Here is an 8066-nt window from a genome sequence, read left to right on the forward strand (position 1 = left end):
TATTAGATACGGGTTTTAAGGTGAAAAGTAAGGCATTTGTAGGTGAAACTGAGCAGGGGGGGGGGGGGGGGTTGTGTATTCATTGTGCCCACCCCAAATTTCTATTTGCCCCCCCAATCTGAGCAGCCTAGATCCGGGCCTGAGACAGACCCAGAGGAATGAGAGTCAGATATGTTGCCTCTACATCAGTTGAAAATATTTAATATACCCAGAGGATAGGAGAGGAGCCATCAGGGCTGTGCCATTTCAAAGGTCAACAACAGCGGCTTTACATACTTAGCCAGATTTCCAATATATCTCCATCATTCTTCTGCCATACTTGGCCTCAATAGAAAAACACAAGTAAAAGCAGGAGGTATGATTGCAATGTGAAATGATGGGGTGTCATGGCATGAGGCTTATTGATATTGATTCAGCTGTTGGTACCATTTATATCTATTTCTCCCAACCCTTCTGCTCTCTTGCTTTATAAATATGTAATATCATCATAATGATTTCAATTTCTAAAGTATACAGAAATGGAAAACTTCATGTTGTTGTCCTTGTGAAAACTGGCCTGATGTTAGCTTCTGGAAAGTGTTGTTGTGCGGTGACCATCACTAAATGATAGAGAATATCATTCTGAACACACACACACACACTTACTCTCTCTCTCCTTGTTACCGTAGTTGTTACACTGTAAAAATCCAATTATGTCATTATTTCACAGAATCAATGAAAAACTGAACTAGCCTAATATACACAGTAAGGCAGACCCACAAATGAGTTTGTCAGTGTTTTAATTTGAACTACTTTCACAGTCTCACACCTTTTTCTTCTGTCTGTAGGTTTACTGACGTTTAGGCCAGTCCATCATGTTCATCCTCCTGAAGCCGAGAACTGAAGCTTAATGCCCCCCTTATCCCCCCCCCCCCCCAACCCCCACCACATCCACCTCTCAATTCCTCCACCCCGCTCCCCTACACAGCAGAGCCCACACCATGTTACAGATCTGCTATTCAACTTTGCTTCTAAACCTCAACAACAACAACAACAACAACAACAACAACAACGACGAAAGCTCGCCAGCAGTGGACCTTGACTGGAGGAAAACATGAGACACACTGTGATGTTGGGGAGACACATTCACAGTCATATGGTCATTCAGTGCTGTTGAGAATTGAAAAACAAACGAAAACAAAATAAAAAAATGAACAATCTGTGAAATTGTAAACAAACAGGAAAAAAGCTTCTACATACCATTTTCAGTTCAATGGCTGCAACACTCATGCCATCAAATGCATTGGGACTGAGACTAGCAAAGTGGAATGCATCGCGGGACTTTTGGGGAACCAATATTGACAAACCCAGTTGGTAGACTCATTTCCCACCCTACTGAACTGGCTGAGAAACTGCTGCCAATGCTCTGGCACTAATGACTATAGTGGACTAGACTGCATTGGGAAAGGGAGAGGGAGAGAGAAAGAGAGAGAGAGAGAGAGAGAGAGAGAAAGCGGACAAAAAAAAAACACACAAAGAAAGTGAGTTGGTTAGAGCTTCAATTTCTGGTCACATTCTGTTGGATGGCTGCTTTGGTGCAAAATTGGTAACCTGGTGGTGTTGCCAGGGAACATTTGCCTGTTGCATCATTTGCTGAAGAGCAGTCAGCCTTTTGGGACTTCCTCTGGCTGCCCTTCCCTGGCCTCCTCGCCCCCTGGGTCCCTGTGCTATCTGCTTTCAGTGTCCCTTTCCAGTGTTTTATTTGTATGAACATAGTGGTCTTTCAACTGAAACTTTAGTCATGATTCACATCAAGGAGGTCAGAGAGAAAACTGGAACATTTGGGTGTGTGCGTGTGTGTGTGTGTGTGTCTTGTTAACCTTTAAGTCACTGTGATGGGAGGTATTCTTTTTTTGTTATTTATTTTTTTGATGTCCCTCTATTGGTTATTTTGCTTTGGAAACAGGTAAAAAAAAACATTGCAGGATCTTGGAATTGCCTGAAACTTCAAACACAGTTTTATACATGGCCTTTGACTTCGGCAAACGTCGCAACAAAATTTATGTTTTTTATGTATTAATATATTTGTACTGAAAATATACTGTATGTCAAATATATAAGATAATAAGTATACCCAAATATGTATTGTATCAAGTTATGGCAGGCTAATGGTTATTATATTTTGGTTGTTTATTTTCCTCATATGTACTGTATGAGTAGGAAATAGAGAATACAGCCTGTATCAATAGATTTTTGCTTCATTTGACATATATGCTTTATGGTTTCAGGAGAAAGTTTTGCTCTGTTAACTTATTTGTGTGCATATGTTTGTGCGTATGTACTGTATGTGTGATTGCTTGGCAAAGAAGAGGGGAGAGCCTGAAATAAGGATGAGGAGAAAAAAAGTATATTCAGTTGTTTATCATAGAATGTAAGGCTTTGTTCACCTGACACACATGTTAATAATAAAAACATTGAAGTATATGATAAGAAAAAAGACTCTGCTCACAGGAGAGAGAGAGAGAGTGTGTGAGTGTGTGTGTGTGTGTGTGTGTTTGTTTCTCATGATGGCAAATATTGTTCTCGGTTCTTGAGTAGTATCTCTTACTGTGAAATCCAACATTAAGAATAAATCTAGTCTATTTTATTATTTTGCTCTCGCCTGTGTTATACAGAGGCATATATCATAAATATCTTTGTCAAAAAGCCTGGTCTTTCACAAGAACGTCATCCATTGAAATAAAAGTATAGTCGCCAGGCAATTGGACATTTTAAGCCAACACTGATGTTCTTGGAAGTAACTTGCACCATGTTTTGTTACTGTTGTGCGGTGCCCTTAAGATCTCTACATAGCAATCAGTAATGAGTTCCTGTCAAATCACATAAAACTGACATGACATGATGTGATGCATAAACCCCAACCACTGCCATAAGCTTTGTGCTTATGGAGCTTTTTATATGAATGTACGAGTACCGTTTATCACAGTAACATCTGGGGGATCAATAGTCATTTCAGCTGTTGCATTTTGTTGGCCTGGCCCTGCCAGTCTCAATGAGATACTAGGCTGGCTCCTCTTAATGCACTTACATTTCCCTCAGTCACCAGGATGGCGGTCCAATCAGCGATGAGAGGGGATGGCATTAGTTTCAAAATCAGTGACAGTGATTAACCGTAGTAGCAACCCCTGCAAAAAAAAATACAGCAAAGGTAAACACAATGTTTCTTGTCAGCCAATGTGGTTTATTATCAGTTTATAAAGGTTAGGTGAAGTAGGAAGTAACATTAGGAATCCCTGATCAATGTGATTGAAATCATTGGTCCAGACTAACCAAAGTTAACACAAAGACTACGCCAAAGTCCTTTTAGGCAAGTCCCTCCACTCAGCAGCCATATTGCAACGCTTTTTGGGCACTCATCGGGCATCCGATTCAACTGAAATGCACGTGCGCAAGGCTTCACGACACCAATCTTGCTCCAGCGGAGAGTTCACAACACATGATTGGCACGATGTCTTCACAACACACCATATGATTGGCTCAATGTAAGTCTGGTAATATCTGGATGCCTCCTACACACACACAAATAAAAACAATGAGTGAGTCATGAATACTTTGGGAAAGATTTGAACAGTTAGTGGTGAAATGTGTATACGCTTATTGTCTTGACATGATTTGTAAAACATGGCAGAGGTGGAAGAATTATTATTCTCAGCAAACCCATTAGTTATGCCAAATGCCCTCAATACTTTCAAGGTGGAAATCAGAAAGAATAGGGAGCCACTTACACAAATAATTCTTGCGGAGAAATGGGTGGAGACTGTAAACTCACCGTGTAGAAAAGGCGAAAAGATAAAAACCCCAAAAACGGTCGTTCTCAATGAACACAGGTAATTTATCAGTCTCGAGAGGGCGCAGGGAAAGGGTCCATGAGTTGTGAATTTTAATGGTGTTTTTATGGTTCCTAATAAACTCTGTTATGCCTCTGGCATATACGCAAAGCACAGAATCACTCGCTCCCAATTACTGGGCTCCCAATCCATTCACTGTGGCAGTGCTGTTCTTTCAAGTAGGCTCCTGTTGATGCATGCACAAACATACACACACACACATACATGTATATATATATATATGTGTGTGTGTGTGTGTGTGTGTGTGTGTGTGTGTGTGTGTGTGTGTATTGATGGCAATAATTTTGGAGTTTCAAGACTAACAAAGACACCCTCCCCTCCCCCAATGAAATGCTAATGTACTGGTTCCAAGGGCTATCAGATCCACAAGACAAAGGATGTTACCTTGCTATACTGTATCCATGTCATGAAATGTAAATGTATTCATGTTTGGTATCATTGTAATAGTCTCAGTACAAGGATTGTAATGATGTAAGAATGTTTGGAACGAAGTGATATTTCTGATGTATAGGATATCTCTCCTCATGCATCAGATAAGAATGGGTAGGTGTGAAGTAGGTGTGTCTGATGCCATCTGGAGAACCAACCGCGTGAGCTTGTTTTGCCGCCAAATTCTTTCTTTGTTTAACCCACACAAAAGTGACTAACTTGCATTGTTTGTTAGAAAAACGAGAACTAGATGGAGAACTGAAGAAGAGAGAGAGAGGTTGATCCAACAGAGCCATGGCCTACATAGACCATAGACCATTTTTTGTACCCTCTCTGCTTAACAGAATAAACCTGATTCCTGAGTTTTTCTGAAGTTTGCCAATCTAAGATTAATATTAAGTAATTATTCACCACAATTACTTTCAGTATATATATATATAAGCACAGAGGGAAAAATTGAAGAGGGTAATGGAAGAGTTTTTTTTGTAAATGGAGATGAGCTTGATGATGTTGAATGTTCTGCAAGTTTACCCAGTAGCATCCTTCACACAGACACAGCAGGGAGAAGAACGACATGGCTTGTCACATACCCATCTATCCACTTATCCATCCATCAATCCATCCACCCAGCTCTGTCACTGCCTGCTCACTGTATCTGAGAGTGCTACAATTTCCTCAACAAAGGTTTCCTTTTATAAGGGCCCTGCAGGCATCCAGTGTTCATTTTGAAAACGTCAGTATGAGTCTAGGGCCTGGTGGCATTCTCCTGGAAAAGACAGTCAGACAGGTTGGAGGCTTGCAGGACTGGGGTCACTGATCCAAATTCCAAATGAGCTCACTGTTGTGTTTTTTATTTAATTATTTTTGAGGGGGTGGGGATATAGGAAGGTAGCAGGTTCACAATACTATTTCTGATGTCAGTGGGCTTCAGTTCAGCCTTCCTTACTCTTGTGGATGTTGTTTTGTAAGAAATAAAAGCATCAGAGCTTGCTTATAGTCACAACAGAAGCAGCAATTAATGGCAATTTGGTGTTATTTGTACAGTGCTTACACAAAAGATTATACAAGGTGCTCTGTGTTACAGGCTTTCAAAACAGGAGAGTAGGGGCAAGCATACTACATCTGAGGTAAACAAGTCAGGTCAGCATAGTTGTGAAACTCAGTTCAAAGGCCTCAGAAAGATCAGAAGTAATGGTGCAAATTGTCATGGTTATTTATTTTAATAGTCAAAAGGCCTTACTTCCACCTTAATGCAGGGTTCAAACCAATTACTGGAACTGGAACTTTTGGACTTTTTGCAGACCAAGCTGCTTCAAACATCTTCTCCAAAAACACTCAAATGCTAAAAAGGATGTAATTATTTGTGTTAACCTGCTCACTGTGCATGCACCAACTTTCACCACATTACTGTTGCCATGGTTACGGGGGAATTAAACAGGAGCCAAAATGTCAATCATGCTATTCCCAACAATGCAATTGGCTACTTACATTACAGGGTGGGACTTCCCTTACAAAACTCTGCAATGTTTAGCATTACGAGTTGACCTCATAAACCCCTCATCTTACCCTTAGTGATTTGTCTCCCCCTCTATAAAGTGTCTGGTCCAGGTTATTTCAGATCTTTTGGGAGGAAACTTGATAGCAACTTGGAGGGGCATCTTCAGAGGTAAAGGCAAAGTTTATCAGAAGTCAGAAGTTTATCAGGATGAACTGCCACAGCAGAATACCTATGCACACTCCCTTTGATAAATTATATATATGAAACCTCCAGATCCTCCTGATAACACAGAGAAAGAGAGATAGAAATGGCTGTGCTCCTTTAGGTCAGGTAGCCTTTATCTTTATCTCTGCCTTATCTGTTATTATCCACTGTCCATCTCCCAAACAGGCACAAGAGTACAGTAATGATCATGGTCCTGGGGTTATGGAAAATGAAGTTTGCTGTGCTGATGTGCTTTGCTCCGTGCCAATGTTCTTATCTTCTCATTCTTCTCTCCCTCCCTTTGACTTTCTCTAGAGTTTGATCTTTTTGTCACATGTTCACCCAAGGTTGTGTGTACCACTCCCTTGAGGCAATCCTTAGATCGACTGCTCCAATCATGCCATGTCCACAGTCACTCCGGGAGAGCAGTCCTTGGAAAGCCTGATTGTACTGTCAGGTTTTTGGGACTTTTTATCCAGCAGACGGCAAGAAAAGTCCGGCCCGGTAATTTTCAATGCACTTTGGGCTGAGTTGGGGTCATGTTCCTTCACGGAAATCACACCCCTGAGGATAGACTTCACAGTGTTGGCAATTTCCCAGTCAGGCTCACCCCACTTCTATGAAAAGGTTCTTCCACACAGTCACTGGCTAAGAGTACACAGAGGTGTACATTTCAAAAATTGTTTAATTAAAATTTCAAGAGGAATGTTTCCATTCCCCAGCTTATCAATTGTATATTGTAAACAGTCTCATAATTAAATTGTTTAATGAATGATTTTGTTCAACATAATTCATTTTGCATTACTAACCTTGTGCCTGTTGGGTAAATGTCCATTAACAATTCCGTGAGAAACATAAATTAAGATAAGGCTTGCCACAGGGTTTTCACTAACATCCTAATTCAATAACAAAGGCCTTCATCATCAGGGGCGTCGGACTGGGGGTAAAACTGTGGTCCAAATTACTCCAAGAACTACTGATTATAGGGGCCCAAGGGGAGGAACATGGGGGCCCATCAGGACTGCAGGGGCCCAATATCTTGTGCTACGCCCCTGTTCCTCATTCTGTTCAAGACCTGAGAGACTTGAAGTTTTGGCACATGACTTTCTCATTTTGCATCAAGAACATACATATACAGTATATACATGAAATATACAGTATATGGGCCTATATATATGTCCATAGCCCTAAATAAAAACTATTGCATTCTTTTACAGCTGAGCTGCCATAGTGAAGGCTCCACTATTCATAGGCTTCTAAAAAAAATCTGTTATGGTAAGTACGGTAAAAAACAAATACAGACAAATGTCTCCAGATGATAATCACTTGTTTGATCAGTGAATGGTCATGTAAACCAGGGATCCCCAACCTTTTATGTACCATGGACCGGTTTGATTCCCATTTTTTTTTCACGGACCGGCAGGGGGGGGGGGGGGTTCGGGGGTTCAATGTTCCATATGTGTTGTGCATGCATTACTTGAAAATAACTAGCTCCAGTTATGTATGATCAGTGAAGGTAACAAACTCTTAAACATGTGAAAAACGTGAACTTGAAGAAGTGAAAATTAAACAATATGAACTATGAATATTGAACAACTTGAAGCTACATCTATCAAGTGTGAACATGTTTTGTTACATCAGGAGTAACAAAATATGGGAACAAAACATGGGAACTAAACGTGCATTACGAATATAATCAGTGGGAGCCCTGTGCTTGTTTCCCTGCAACAAGAAGGTTCCATCTGGGGGTGATGGAAGATAGTGACACCCTCAGTGTGTTTGAAATGTACAGTCGATTGCGCAATTTGGTCTTAGTTGCAGTCATTGCCGAAAACCCGGCCTCACATAGATAGGCCTATGTGGTGGGAAATGGTAGCAACGTTTTCAGCGCTTTTACGGCTATCTCGGGATATTTTGCTTTGGTTTTGATCCAAAAACCCGCCAGAGAGGTTTCCTAATACACACTCTTAAGACCACCGTCATTTGCAATTTCGATCAATTGCTCTTCCTCCTGCGCTGACAAGTTAGGACTATTCGGGATATTGACA

The 8066-nt window shown here is 40.8% G+C and overlaps 1 protein-coding gene across 1 annotated transcript in view; it reads left to right on the plus strand.

Moving 5' to 3' along the window:
* The window catches only part of tafa5l (TAFA chemokine like family member 5, like), a 49887-nt gene extending 47469 nt beyond the window's left edge, over positions 1 to 2418 (plus strand). The window contains exon 7 of the mRNA XM_042099264.1: positions 828 to 2418. The gene's annotated coding sequence lies outside the window, so the exon portion shown is untranslated. The remainder of the gene's footprint in view (positions 1 to 827) is intronic.
* Positions 2419 to 8066: the final 5648 nt, after the last annotated feature.

Source organism: Alosa sapidissima, chromosome 7 (genome assembly GCF_018492685.1).
Source record: "Alosa sapidissima isolate fAloSap1 chromosome 7, fAloSap1.pri, whole genome shotgun sequence".
Classification (NCBI taxonomy): Eukaryota; Metazoa; Chordata; class Actinopteri; order Clupeiformes; family Clupeidae; genus Alosa; species Alosa sapidissima.